Raw genomic sequence first — 16,648 nt, 5'->3', positions numbered from 1 at the left:
ATTTGTTAATAGCAAAGAACAAAGTAGCCCCTTTAAAAACTGTAAGCCTCCCTCGCCTCGAATTGTGTGGGGCAGTACTACTCTCAAAATTAGTCAAACAAATATGCTCTCATTTAAAACTGCCCCCACATGAGCTAAGTCTCTGGTCAGACTCCTCAATCGTGTTAGCATGGTTGGAAAAACCACCTCACACCTGGAAGACATACGTAGCAAACCGCACTGCGGAAATTCTCAAAAATGTCGGCAATGTTACTTGGAGCCATGTGTCAAGCGGCGACAATCCAGCAGACCTTGGAACACGTGGATGCAAACCCCAAGAGCTAGCTGAATCCTCCCTATGGTGGAAAGGCCCGGAGTAGCTATCCAAGTCTCCCGATTTCTGGCCCAAAGCGGTTCCTCAAAATTCCAGTCCACCAGAACAAAAACGTGCCGAAGCATTACACACCGGAGAGTCCCTGGATCCCTTAGAACATTTCTCTTCATTCGCTAGGGCCCTCCGCGTTACCGCGTACATGTATCGGTTCATCCACAAAGCGAAAAAACAACAAGTCCCTTCAACACATTCTCTCTCTCCAGAAGAGATTTGCTATGCAAAGGAACGCCTTATCATCGTAACTCAACAAATGTACTATGCGGAAGCAATCTCTTTATTAAAAGCCTCTGAGCCGATAAGTAGGAAGAGTTCGCTACTGCCATTGAGCCCGATGTTAGACCAGAAGGAAATATTTCGCGTGAATGGACGCCTAAGTTATGCCCCACTCAGTGATAATGAACGTCATCCGATCATCATTCCCGAATCCTCAAAATTTTGTACCCTCTTCCTCGACTTTACTCACAATCGTCTATTTCACGCAGGAAAGCAACTAATGCTTCGGATGGTACAGCAAGAATATTACATTCCGCGCTTGAAACAAAAAATAAAGTCATATATTTTCAACTGCAAGACTTGCACGATCCACAAGCAGAAGATTAATTCCCAGATCATGGCAGCGTTGCCAGCCGAACGGTCAACGTACACTGTCCCGTTCCACACGACAGGAGTCGATTTTGCTGGACAATTCCTTGTCAAAACCTCTACCCTACGACGCGCCCCATACTCCAAAGCCTATGTCTGCGTCTTTGTTTGTTTTTCAACTAAGGCCATACATCTTGAGGTCTGTTCAAATTTGACCACCAAAGCGTTTAGAGCAGCCTTTGCGCGTTTTGTTGGCCGCCGCGGAATGCCGCACAAAATCATGTCCGACAATGGAAAGAACTTTATCGGCGCTCATCGAGCGATGCAAAAGGAAATCCCTCTTTTTCTCCAAGAAGCAGGTCAAGACATCGCCGAAAAATATGCTCCTTTCTTGGTAATTCATACCACCATATGCTCCTCACATGGGTGGGCTATGGGAAGCAGCAGTTAAAAGTTTTAAAACCCATTTAACAAAAGTAGCCGGTAATCATAAGTTCTCCTTTGAAGAATTCACGACCGTCATCGTTTGTATTGAAGGAGTCCTCAACTCCAGACAGATTACTCCCATGTCGGAGGATCCTAAAGACCTACTCGCGCTAACGTCAGGACATTTTCTCCGTGGTGCCCCCTGCTGTCCCTGCCGGAAGCCAATGCAGAAAATCTAAATCCAACTCGTAAATGGCAATTACTCAAAGTCTTACACCATCAATTCAGCAAACGCTGGAAGAACGAGTATCTTCAACAACTGCATAAACGACAAAAATGGAAAACATCTCAGACGAACGTGAAAGAAAGCGATCTAGTCGTTGTTAAAGATGATCTGTTGCCACCCAATGAGTGGCGCCTCGGACGCATTTTAAATCTGCATGCAGGTCCCGATCGAAATGTTCGCGTCCTCGATATTCGTACTCAAAATGGAGCAATAACGCGGAACATCACCAAAATCTGTTTATTGACCCCATCCTAATTCTCTTGCTTTTTATTCCCAGCTAGAATAATCTTATCCTCAGTTCAACCTCAATTTACCCTAATGCTGAGTTCCTTTTCTCTTTTTTCTTCTAACGTTTTTCTCCACAGATCTAATCATGGAATTGGGAAAATGCTGCCTATGTTGCCGGCAGCATGCTTTGCGCCAATGCCACGCATTTCTAATAATGACTCCTGCAGAGCGATATGAGTCCGCACGCGCCCACCGCTACTGCGGCAACTGCTTGGCCACGTCACATACCACCGGCGAGTGCAATTCCGCTGGCAGCTGCCGCCAATGCGGCCGAGCTCATCATACATTGTTGCACCGTCCGTCCGTTCTAACGTCAACACGCAACCGATATTCGACGCCTCCGCCACCCGCGCGTCATAAGCGCGAGGAACAACGAAGAACGCGACATCGTTCAATTGAACGTCCAGCCGCTCGTTTGCAGAGCCGTAGTGGTAGTCAACGTAACATAAGGAAGCTGGTTAATCAAGCAAAGGTTACTTTACAGAAACTGCAAGTGCTTCTAAATTTGTCGACTCTGCAGGCCGGCCGCCATGTTGAAGACATGGATGAAAATTTGATCCAATTTGATTAACTTACCTGTAAAAATACTGACCTGTTAAATAACTACCTTAAATTGCATTGCTGAATTTACACTCAAATTTGAATTTTATACTTACCCTTTATATCCATATTTACCCTAAAATCCTAATGTGAAAATCTTAAGAAGAGATTGGGAAGCTACCGCTTCTTTTCTATTTACTTACTTTTGTATATATTAATTTGTATGCTCACTGCACAGCTTAGCGAGCGGTCATCGACGGCCGCGCAGGCAGTTGTCTTTTAGAGCGCGCGGTTGAATTACCTATCAGTTGTTAACCTTCAAGAGGGCGCGCCATCTTTTGTAACAATTGAAATGCGAGATTTAAAGTGGTTTAAGTTTTGGAATTCATTTTTTTTCTTAGCTTTAGTTATTATGTAATCATAAAATAATATTTTACAGGAAAAGTTTTTTTTTTGTCATTTTAAATGAGGGAAAAACATAAAAAGTAATATAATTCATTGAATGCAAAGTAAATTCATTAATCTTAGCAAAAAACCAAAAATATTTTTTTCAAAATTTGGGGAAAACATAAAAATTCATATAATACATTGAATAGAACGTAAATACATTAATATCTTATAGAAAGTTAGAATAGTGCAATAATCAAAATCATCAGATTCATCGGTCACAAAACACTCATTACAAATAAATACCGTATGGTCTCGACAAATATTTCTTTCGCAGATTTTGCATGGGGTTTTTGTCTGCCTTCTTTTTTTTGCTGGACATATTTTGCAGCTTCCTCTACTGGCTTCGGATTTGCTTGCCTCACTATTGGGCTCATCGTCTTATTTCACAAAAACCTCTTATATTTCTTTTCAAATTCCTTGGTAAGTTTTTATCAGTTCTTCTTTTCATATGTTCTTTCATCATTTCCATTCCCAATTCGCGTAGAAATTTACGTCTTTTTTCAATAACTGCACCATTTTCTCTCAAAATTACCATTGGGTTTACTCCAGCAATATCTAGCAAGCGAAAAAAGTGTCAATGGCCACCTATTGCACTTCCTTGATGCGGAATGCAATTTTACCTTTTTATCTACTTCATCAAATCCACCTTTTGTTTTGTTGTAAACAGTTATAATAGCTGGTTTATCTTCTCGTTAGAGATGGTGTCAATTTCAGCTGTACAATGAAGTGATGAAATCACTGTAGGTGCATACGATACCCGGGTAGAAATATTTGAAACCCCAAATTGACTAGAATACTCTGGCTTTCCCTTCGCAATGAAACACGGGGGAATTTCTTTTTTATTTTTAAGCAAAATGCCAACAACAGACATTTTATCATTTGTGGCTAAATCTTTTAAAAGGAATGCTGGTGCACCAGTTATCAATGGTCAAATTTCGTCCGGTTCCAGAAATTGGTGAAATTAGCCTTTTTACAACATCACTTCCCGAATTACTGATTTGAAACGGTCCTTCTGGTCTCCCAGCACAAAGCTCAATATTCAACGTGTAAAAGTTTCTTGAATCCACTAGTGCATAATTTTTTAGCCCATATTTGTCAGGTTTTGATTTGTTGTATTGTCTAAAAGGACATTTTCCGTGGAATCCGCACATCATTCTTGAAGGTTAAACTAAACCAAAACCTATTGTGCATAAGAAAAAGAAAAATCCTGTGAATTGAAATAAAGTTTGTGAACTAAATCGTGGAACAAAGAAAATAAAACGAGATTAAATTAATTATTATTGGATTAAATTAGAAACCATATCGTGTTCTTATTTAGCAAGGAAAGTGCCTGCCAGTGGTGAGTGCCCCTACCCCCTCCCATTAATGTGAATACTTGAACAGGTATGAAACTCCTTAAACAAAAATATAAGAAATATGTAAAATCAAATGAAGCTGATGTTGAATTATGGCGAAATGCCTTGAAATTGAATTGCAAGTTTGCCTTTTCCACATCATCCGGGAGGTACGCAGTATTTACGTGTAAGTGAAATTTGCCACAAAAATGGGCTGGTCAAAAATTAATTCTATTTAAGGTTTTTTATACGCTACAAATTATTTTGGAACAATTTTTTTTTAAGGAATTTGGAACAGGTAAGTGGCAACAATGGGGAAACCATGTTTGTAAGTAGGTGAAACATTTGAGCAACACGAGTACGCCGAATTTCGAATTCAGCGGGGTTACATAATAGGTTTGGGTCTTTTAATTTGAAATTAGAGCACTTACATCATTGGTCCTACAGATGGTACGCTTTTGTGTAAGGAAGTAAATTTCTATATTTGGAAAGATTGTTCGAATTTACAAAAAACTGTTTCTATTAATTATAAAGAAATCCAACAAAGTTAGCTTAATAATAAATACTAGTCTCGCCTGTGGTCGAAACTCCACCAACTTGTATTTTTATACTCAGCTGAGCAGAGCTCACATAGTATATTAATTTTGTTCGCATAACGGTAATCCCTAACGGCATAAACTAATCGAGATAGATTTGGTACCCTGTACCATACCTCAAATTCTATAACTATTAAATTTTGTTATCGTACCATATACTTACTTTCATTTTCCTTCCTTTTAATTCGACATCTCATCGCAACCGGTTGTAATTTAACTAAGCTCATTCTAATTATTATTTCATTCGGTTTATTAATTTGACATATTCATCACATTGGTAAGCTATAAACAAACAACGATTTAGCCAATCCGCTAAAACTGGTGACCCCGACGTGAACATTTGTATTCACGCGTGGCATAAACGCGATTTCAACCAACTTTGAGGTTAGTTACCTTCGACAAAATGACGGACAGCGGTTCGCCACCATCCGAAATCGGAGGTAATTCTCCACCTCCACCTGCCTCAGGCACAGTAGAAAATACTGTTGCAGCTGTATACGCCAGACTCCCGGTACCACCAATGAATTGCTCCAACATAGAAGCCTGGTTCACTACCATGGACTTCTGGTTCACTGCATCAGGTATCACTACCGACAAGCAAAAAACTGCAACTGTGCTGGCAGCACTCGACCCAAATGTAATTGGCCAATTAAGTGACGTTATTGCATCAATACCTGATAGTGATCGCTTCGATTTCATCAAACAAAAAATAATTGCACATTTTGCTAACAGCGAACAACGACGTCTCAACCGCCTGCTATCAGATTTGCCACTCGCCGACAAAAAGCCATCCGAGCCATTTTATGAAATGAAACGTGTCGCAGGTAACTCGGTAAGTGAAGCTGCATTCAAAAGCCTCTGGACAAAGCGATTGCCAGACGTCGCACAGCCGGTAATAGCTGCCTTTTCCGGAACCGCCACTGATTTCACCAAAATTGCTGATTCAATAGTGGATGCCATCGCCCCCAACAACATCAACCGTATTAAATCAGTTCAGCCAAACGAAATCGGTGAACTACGCACAGCTATAGTTGAACTAGCAAGAAATTTGAACGATTTACGACGCGTCCCCGCTCCCGCTCGCGGAGTGGCAGGCAAAGCCGTTTTGCGCAAAGGTCAAACAGCCGTAGCAACTCACACACTAATACACAAGGTGCAAGCAACTCATCCAATCAAGACTGCTGGTACCATCAAAAGTACGGCCGCAATGCCCGCAAATGCAGAATCCCTTGCCGTCACAAGAATCGCTCCGTTCAATCAGTCGACACAACATCCACGTCAGCCTGACTACCACAGGCTGCGGCAGATGGTAACGAAAGGTGCGAAGTGCTTCGCTTGCAAGTCCACGATCAACATTCGAATAAAACATTTCTCGTAGACACTGGTGCCGATGTCTCCGTTCTGCCTCTCACTGCTAAAACATATGATGTCCGCCCAACAGCAGCAAAGCTATATGCCGCAAACGGTTCTGCAATCAAAGTTATAGGGGAGAAAAGAGTACACGTCGACCTAGGCCTGCGTCGAGATTTTCAGTGGTCGTTCATTATTGCCGATGTAACAGCGCCTATCATTGGCGCGGATTTCATACGCTATTACGATCTTTTGGTATACTTGCGCCGCAATCGACTCATCGATAACACCACGAATTTGCACTCTTCTGTAACAACAACAACTACACTTAAAACTGCGGAAATCAGGACTTACGATTCAACATGCCCATTTGCTGCAATACTCGCAGAATTTTCCGATACAACAAAGTTGGCTCCCCACGGTGCTTCGGCAAAATCTACGACCTGCCACAGGATAATAACAACTGGTCAGCCCGTTTTTGCCCGACCACCACGTCTTCCGCCCGAGAAGCTAGCTTCAGCACGAAAAGAGTTCGAGTACCTAATGAAAGTCGGTGTCTGTCGCCCATCGAGCAGTAATTGGTCAAGCCCGCTGCACTTGGTTAAGAAAGCCGACGGTACATGGTGTGGTGATTACATGGCACTCAACGCACAGACAGTGCCGGACCGTTACCCACTCCTTTATCTCACCGATTTCACTAGCACTCTACGAGGTAAGTCAATATTTTCTAAAATTGACCTCCAGCGAGCTTTTCATCAGGTACCCATTCACGAAGACGATATTGCTAAGACCGCCATCACAACACCCTTCGGGCTGTTCGAGTTCAAATTTATGACATTTGGACTCTGCAATGCTGCGCAGACGTTCCAACGACTAATCAACGAAGTGTTACGAGGTATTAATTGCGCGTTCCCGTATATCGACGATATTTGTATCGCTTCAACGTCCATCGAACAACATCGCAACGACATACGCACTGTTCTTCAACGCCTTCGAGAATATAATCTTGCCATTAACACGGCCAAGTGTGAGTTCGACAAAAGCGAACTTAAATTTTTGGGACACTTAGTCAACGCGCAAGGAATTCATCCTCTTCCGCAGAGGGTTGTTGTTATTCGTGAATTCCCAAAACTTACTGTAGCTAAGCAACTGAAAAGTTTCCTCGCGATGTTGAATTTTAAAACAAAAAATTTTTAAAGTCAAATTTTAACAAAAAATTAAATATATTTACAGTATATAAGTATGGTGCAACGAAATACAAAAATAAAAGAAAATTTCAAAATGGGCGTGCCTCCGTTCTTTTTCATTTAATTTGTCTAGAATACTTTTAATGCCATAAATCGAACAAAAATTCACGACGAGAATGGAGAAAATGTAACTCTTCAGCTGTTAAACAAAGAAATTATGAGCCTAAAGGCAATCAATATTGATTTTTTGGCGACTATTAACACCTTGAAGTATTAAAAGAGAAGGTGCTAAGCTTGAACGTCAGGTGAATTTCAATGCAAAAAAGCAGCTGGAAAATGATATAGAGATAGTTGGTGTACCCAATACAGAGGCGAATAACTTAAACGAATGTCTTGAGTGTATTTTTACGAATGCACTAGGCTTATCAGTAACAACCCAACAAATTGAGCGAAGCTACATCAAGAAAATAAAACCGATCAGTGCTTCCTCTGCCGCGCGCATCGCTATATGTGTACGTTTCAACTCACATCATATCAAAGAGATATACTCTCTTTGATATGATGTGAGTTGAAACGTACACATATATGCGCGCGAATTCGTTATCAAAGAAAAAACTCACGTCTGGGCTTTTCTCTTCCGATAACAGTAGGCAAAAATTATACATTAATGATAGCCTTAGTTATTATAATAGAGCTCTGTACGCTGCTGCCTATAAAATTAAGACCGAGAAGCATTACAAATATCTGTGGGTTAGAAATTCAAAACTAATGTTAAGAAAGGCAGACAAAAGTGATGTTGTTGTTTTGAGATCTTTTGATAATTTGTCTGGGTTACAAGACTAGTTTTTAATTTTTTTTTTTTTTCTTTTTTTATATCCTTTTTAAGATTTAAGTGATGAATTTATTGCTCCCTCTCAACATCAACAATCCTTTTGTTGACAGCCCTATTAACAGTATCGATTTTCTAACTCCGTATAATAATTGTCTTTACATTATCCATCAAAATATTCGAAGTCTACGGCATAACTTTGATTCCTTAATATGTAATTTAGAAGAATTTCCAACTTTTCCTGATCTAATTTTTGTATCGGAAATATGGATTTATTTATTTGATGGATTATTTATTTATTGAGAGTGAATTTTTCCATATACCCAATTTAAATTTTTATGCAAGTAGCAATGATGAATACTCTGCTGGTGGTGCTGGAATTTTTGTGCGAGACACATTTGATTGCAACATAGAGAGGCTTAATCTGCGAAGTGCAGATGTTGTAAAAGTTCTTCTAAAAAATAATAATAAGAATGTGACCATAATATGCGTTTACAGACGACACGCTGAATCTAGTCAGAGTTTTCTGGAAGAATTTTCTAACTTTTTAGATGATGAGAGATCAAGCAATACAGTCTTATTAGGTGACCTAAATCTGGATATACTCCAGTCAAATACAACAGCCGAAAACTATCTAACCCTTATGGCTAGTCATGGTTTTATTTCTTATCTAAACGAACCAACCAGAATTTCTTCGGGAACCTGTTTGGATCATGTCTTTTGTAGATTTACTAGCATGTGTACTTCCAGGGGTCTAAACTATGACCTTCAAATCACTGATCATACCATGACCGGGATTAACATAGAAAACTTATAACAGAGAAATAAACAATCAAAAAAACTAGGTACTATACATAAAAAGTACAACGCGTTAAAGTCTGCGGAACCCTCAGTAGCTCTTATCCAAATAAAGTTGGCGTTCCACAAGGTTCCGTCCTCGGTCCTATTTTATTTCTGGTCTACGTAAATTCAATTTTCGACATGCCATTCTTAGGGAAGGTCACTGCATTTGCAGATGATCTAGCGATAGCTTACGGCTCATCAAATACGTTCGACTTGATAAGTAGCATAAATCATGATGTACATGTTTTAAGAACGTGGTTCGCTAAACAAAAGCTCGTTGTTAGCAATAAGACCAAGCTAATGTTTTTTAGCTTGAATGCAAAAATAAGACCAGACGTAGACATTGTTTTCCACTCCTCCAGTTGTGAACGTCTCGCTCTCCACGATAATTCGTGCCAAATGGCTCAGTATGGTATTTTTAATCCGCTCGCTATTTGTAATAACGAGTGCTTTATAATTGACGTTGTTGAAGACTTTCGGTATCTAGGTGTAACTGTAGATCAAAATATGAACTGGGGCATCCACATATCCCGCCTAAAGCATTATTTCCAATATTCTTTACGTTGTTTCTATCATCTCAGAGGTTGCTGCTCTAACTACACCATTAAATAGTTTATTATGCGCTTGTTCATTCTAAATTGTTATATGGTATCAGCTGTTGGGGGGGGGGGGGGGGGGGGGGGGGGGGAGGGGGGGGAGCATCCTTTAATAAAATTCAGTCTATCCTAGTTTTACAAAAATTCGTTATTCGTAAAATATCTAGTGTAAATCGACTGCATCCCTCAAGAGAGCTTTTTAGAGATCTAAGGATTCTTCCACTAGGGGACCTTTATTATTTTAAAGTTTTAAAAATCTTTTTCATTAGGTGTGGTTATCTGCAGAGTATGAGGTCGGAAACTTATAACCTTAGGATAAACTTTCATCCTACAGTTATTGTTCCTCCTTCCAGAACCACACGCTCAACAAAGTTTTATACAATTGTATCCAGGAAACTCTTCAACATACTACCCTCCGAAATTCGGGCCAAGAGGAATGTTCTACAATTTACAAAATGTGTGAAATCCTTTCTTCTGAGTTTCTCACATAATGAAATCGCAGTTTTGCTACGACCTATTCAATAAGAAGCTTATTAACAGAGACTAAAAGCAAATAAAAGTAGTAACTTTCTTTACTTTATTTTATATACCTACACCATTATTTTTTCTTTTACTTACTTTTAGCTTTTCTAATAGTAGCATCTTGTAATAAGGCTAAAAATCATATGTAGGTTTTAAAAAAATTATAACTTAATTTCTATATTTAGCAGTCACCCCACTGCACTAATGTTTCAATATTTTTGATAGATATGACATTTGTCACTATGTTAAGCTTAACATAAAAAATGTCTTACCTTTTTCTTATATCTACACGGTCTCATACACATATTATGCATTCGTTAATTTATACTTCATAATGTTAAACTTTTTTATTTTTTTTTGCTATTGTAACTTTGCTACATATGTAAATAGATAGGTATAAGAAAAATGCTCAATAAAAATGAAATGAATGAAAAATAAATTATGCGTTGCTGAATGACAGGCTTCGTCATGAAGATTGGGTTAGGGTGTATACGGAACTTGATATCTCAAAAGCATACTCGCTGTTTATAGGTATACTGCATTTTCATATAAGATGTGCAAGCTACACTTGTACCCCGCGAAGACACAAAACCAAACTAAAACCCTGGATTACCCTGAATTTAGTTAAAAAAATTAAACTTAAAATAAGTTAGGCAGTAAATGTCGTAAGCATCCATTCAATCAGGAACTCCACTCTCGTTTTAGCAAATTATGCAAAGATTTAAGGAAAGATATCGCTCTACAGCGTGATAACTATTTCCGCAATAGATTTGTAGATTCCCAAGGCAACTCGCAAAAAGAATGGAAATTTATTAATAGCGTTGTCAATAGGAACTGCGCAAGTGTTTAAATGAGTTCGGCAAAACTATTTCAGATCCGTCCGGCGTTTCCGCTGTACTTAGTGAGTTCTTTGTAGCAGGAGGGCAGTCTCATCCTACCTCATGCAAGTGCATTTTGTCGAGTAATGACGTATCTAGTTCCAGAAATAGTTTTTTGTTTGAACCCATCACAGGGTTAGAGATTCTAACAATTATTAAAAATCTAAACAATTCCAGTTCGTGTGGTTTTGATGGGATATCAAATAAACTGCTTAAGAACACAGTCCTTAATTTAATAGACATTTTGAAATATCTTTTTAATACCAGTGCTTACACCGGTGTCTTCCCTGACCAGCTGAAATGTGCGATAACTTTACCCCGAGTTAAAATGGGTGACAAGAAGGATAAAAATAATTATAGACCGATTTCCCTGTTACCATCCATCTCTAAAGTTTTCGAGACAGCACAAAAAAACCGTATACTATTCTTTCTTGAAAGCAAAAATGTCTTTAGCTCGAGGCAGTTCGGGCTCAGGTCGGGCCGTTCTACTGAAGATGCGCTCCTCGAATTTTGTTCATTCATTTGCAAAGAGTTGGATAGCAAAAAAAGCTGCGGGGGTCTCTTCGTTGACATTACGAGTTACAGTTGACCATAAATATTTACTGGATAAATTATACTATGCCGGCTTTCGTGGGTTTATACACGACTGGTTCAGACCTTATGTAACAGGTAGGGTGCAATGGGTAAGAATTCAAGACACTTTCAGTGATCCTAAATCAATAATAGTTGGGGTTCCACAAGGTTCCGCGCTGGGCCCTATTCGTTTCCTAGTTTATAAAAATTCCATTTTTGACTTACCCTTTAAAGGAAATGTTACTGCGCTTGCTGACGATCTTGCATTAGCATATGGCTCAGGTAGATTTTTGACCTAATTGCTAATATAAATTATGATGTCTCTCTATTAAGATATTGGCTTGCAAAACATAAACTCGTCATCAGCAGTAAAACTAAGTTAATGGTTTATAGCCTGAAATCAACGCAACCTCCAGATGTCAAATTAACTTTTCATTCTTCAGATTGCGAACGCTTCACCCTTCATCAGCATTTATGTCCTGAGCTAAAGTCTTGTACTTTCAATTCCCTTACACCCTGTAGCGCCAATTGCTTTGTAATTGGCAGAGTAGAGGAATTTCAATACCTAGGTCTAATCGTTGACTGTAATATTAATTGGTGTAGGCACATTTCCCGTTTGAAAAAAATATTTGCAACATTCACTACGCTGCTTCTATCAACTCAGGAATTACTGCTCCAGTAAAACTATGAAAACAGTTTACTACGCATTATTTCACTCAAAATTGCTATATGGAATCACCTGTTGGGGAGGCGCCAGCTTGAACAAAATTCAACCACTTATAACATTGCAAAAGTGTGTAATACGGAGAATATGCAAGGTGAACCGAATGCATTCCTCAAGGGAGCTTTTTAGAAAGTTATTGATTCTTCCAGTGAGAGACCTATATTATTTTAAAGTTTTAAAAGTTTTTTTCGTTAGATGTGGTTATCTGAAAAGCATGACATCTGAAGTATATAATCTGAGGAGAAACACAAACAATACCGTCGCTGTGCCTTCTTGGAGAACCAAACACTCTAACAAATTTTATACAATAGTGTCTCGTAAACTATTCAATGCACTACCAGCAAAAGTTCGGGCCTTAAGGAATCTTCGCCCGTTTTTAAAATATGTGAAATCCTTCCTTCTAAGCAGGTCATATTTCGAAATCGAAGTTTCGCTTCGGACAGATAATTAAAAATTTGATTTCTTAAGAGTTGTAATTTAATTAATTTCTTCTGTTTATTTTTGAATACTATTCACTTTTACTGAACCCACCTTATGTACACAATTTTGTTGCGAATTTACAAGTTTTGTTATTTTGTTATCTTTATTAACCTCCTGTAAAAATTTACTATTAATTTAACAGTCCACCCCACTGTATTATTAACAAAAATAGGATTGGCATTTTACGCTATGTTTTGCATAACATATAAAATGCCCTAAATTTTCTTATATCTTGAATATTTTGTCTCAAAAGATCTCAGCTGAGTAAGTAATGTTCGGTTACACCCGAATTTAGCTTTCCTTATTTGTTTTCAACTCACTCATGTATCCAGTGGTGGGGGTAGTTCAATAATGCGTTAATAGTTGAGCAGTGGGTGGAAACATAGCAACTGGTCTAACTTACTTGAATTTCTCATTAAAATTTTGAATTTCACCTACGACGTTATAATTTTTGATTGCATTTTCTTAAATTTTCTACAAACTTTTCAAATTTAATTATAAGTTTTGGTATGGAGCTCCTTAAACAAAAATTTAACAAATGTGTAAAATCAAATGAAATTGACATAGAATTATGATGAAATTACTTGAAATTACCTACCTACCTACCTACTTGAAATTGAATTGAAATTTTGCTTTTTCCACACCACCCGGTGATACGCCGTTGGCGCGTTACCGAAGTTAGTTTTGGTTGTTCGGTTCCCCAGTAGGTCTATATCAGCCATATAAACTATATATACATATACCGCCCATTTACTTCGATAGTGTCCTAATTCAAAAAACGAATTTTTATTTAAAAACGAAGAAATGTGCTAAAGGAATTTAGCCTATTTCACAACACCCGTTAGGTATGCAAATTTCGCTTTACAGAGGTTAATTTTATATATGTAAATACATATGTAATATGTAAGTGTGGCACAAAACGAAAATTTCGAATAGACTAGAGGATACCTTCATAAAAAATAAAATAAAAATATAAAAAATGATGTAATGGAAAAGAATGCAGAGTTTACTAAACAAAATTTTAAATAAATGAAAAAAAAAATAAAGTACTTAAAGTGAAAAAAATTAAGTGAAGTGAATAAATAGTTCCATATCAAACGCAATAAGTGCACTTAGATTTTTTCCGCGTTTTAATGTTATCATTTTGGGAATATGAAGATTCTAATGTTCGGATATTTAATGGGAGAATTCCAATCATGGGATATCTAATTTGAAGATAATAATATTGAGATGTTTTCTTATATTTTATTTTTAAAACAAACTGGGCCGAATCGTTACATACGATCCGTAATCGAATGCCGTTTTTTTAATCACTTTAACTCCGAAATGGTGCATTGGATTAATGAAATATGTGAAGTAGGGCCAACGCGTTCTCACTAAATCCATAATAGGTTATTATTTTTTTAAATAGTTGGATAGCTTCATTTTTATCGCTTGTGTGAAAACCGCTACCGCTTCTTTTCTATTTACTTACTTTTGTATATGTTAATTTGTATGCTAACTGCACTACTTAGCGGGCGGTCATCGACGGCCGCGCAGGCAGTTCTCTTTTAGAGCGCGCGGTTGAATTACCTATCAGTTGTTAAACTAAACCAAAACCTATTGTGCATAAGAAAAATAAAAATCTTGTGAATTGAAATAAAGTTTGTGAACTAAATCTTGGAACAAAGAAAATAAAACGAGATAAAATTAATTATTATTGGATTAAGGAATTAGCAAGGAAAGTGCCTGCCAGTGGTGAGTGCCCCTACCCCCTCCCATTAATGTGAATACTTGAACATGGTCCTTCGGTGCCAAAAAGTGAACCGGCGAAAAAGCCTATTATTTGTGTGAAAAAAACGGAATATTTTAAATTAAAACTTGTGAAAGAATTTACGAAAAAAAAATTAAGCAAAGTGAATCAAGTGATAAGCGATCAAGTGTACAGTTCACAACCAGCTTCACTAGGGTGCTCCTAAAAAACAAACAAATCAATTTGAAAGTGACATAAAAAATAAAAAATAAAATATAAAAAAAAACTGGCAAGTGTGCTAAATAAGAAAAAATAAGTGAAAATAAGCTGGAAGCTGAAAAGAGAAAAAAGTTTTAAAAATATTTGAGAAATAAAAATCCTGAAAAGGAAGGTGGAAAACAAAAAACCTGAAAATAGAACATATATATAAAATTAAACAAAGGAAAAAAGCGATATAGGTGCTCCGAAAAACCTGTAAGTAAAAAGCAAGAAAATCAGTAAAATAAAAAGCTTTTTCGAAATCTGTTGCAAAAAGCAAAAGCGGTTGCTACATTAGGGTAACCAAAACCTGGAAAAAAAATTAATTAAACAGTTGAAAATTTTTTTAAAAACATAAAAAATAATAATAATTGGAGTATTGAAAAACCTGCAAAGAAAAAAAGAAGGTTGATAAAAAAGAAATTAAAAATGCAATTATTCGGAAGATTATTTATAAAATTTAAAAATGATTAAGGTAAACTTACCTAAACTGAATCATAAATTTGTGAAATTATAACCGCTTGTTAAAGTGCAAATTTTTCGCAAAACCGAAAACAAAAAACCCAACAACAAAGTACAAAGTCCACCGAGGAAAGTGAGGTACAGTAAACCCAAAACAGCAGCAGAAACAACCGCAACAGCAAAAAACCAACAGCCGTCACCAGAAAAACCCGTTGTCGAGAAAAGCAACAAACGCTCCATAGAACAAAAACAGGTAGTCAGTTACCAGGACAAAGTAAGTTCCGTTTAAAAACAGGTTCCTCATACACATACATACAGATTCAGATTTATATAACTTAGCGGAGTTTTAAGGCAGTAGATGAGAAACCTCTCAAGTTCTCGATCTATACTGTCATAAAAAAAGCTCTTATTTATATACTCAATCCCTCTAGTCCGCTAAGACATATAAATCAAATTTCATATTTATATACATACTGATAAACTCAATATTTATATATACACATATCGCCTTTTCACCTTACCCACGTACCACAGACGATCCGCTTTTAGTTCACAAACCTCACAGCCATATAAAAAACCCGCTATACGACAACGCCTTTAAATATTTTACCCCATAAGCACATATATACATATCCCTATGTAGAAAGATTTGCATAGCTTAACGGATCAATATAATAAATTAGAAACCTCATGTCCTCATTTGTTGCATTTTAAATAATATATTCATACAAATCTCCGATTGGTATTATTCTTTCCAAAATCCGCTAAGACATATAAGTCATACAAATTTTTAAATACATGCATATCACCCGTTTTATATACCAGACCTTTTCACTTCGCTTTATATATGTAATTTACTTACCCGCTGCTAATTACTGTACCACGTAAATCTCCTTTCCCCAATTTGCATTCCGGTCAAAAAACAATATATTGGCGTCTACTTATGTGGACAGTCACCTCACACGCACGTTAATTCTGTTTCTCCCATTCCCCTCACTCTAATCACACGAAAATCAAAACTTCCCAAAAATTGCAGTTAGCAATATACAAAAATACACTTGGGCTCAGAAGCGCTGAGACAAGTACATAATTTCACCCTCACCACAGCGTACAAAAAATCTGTACTCAAATTGCGTCACACATCCATGCTTGTATTCAGAGACGCTGAAGCAAGTGCATAGTACATAAGTCGCCCTCTCAAAATTTATTGCATATAAAGGAAATATATATATGTACACAGTAGCCGCACAGTGAAACTGAATAGAAAAAAAAACGCACAAAAATACACTGGGTACAAATCACAAAAAAGGTGGTCAAATTTTATTTATTCTCGAATGAA

This window comes from Eurosta solidaginis, chromosome X (genome assembly GCF_040869045.1).
Source record: "Eurosta solidaginis isolate ZX-2024a chromosome X, ASM4086904v1, whole genome shotgun sequence".
NCBI classification, from domain to species: domain Eukaryota; kingdom Metazoa; phylum Arthropoda; class Insecta; order Diptera; family Tephritidae; genus Eurosta; species Eurosta solidaginis.
This window is presented reverse-complemented; position numbering follows the sequence as displayed.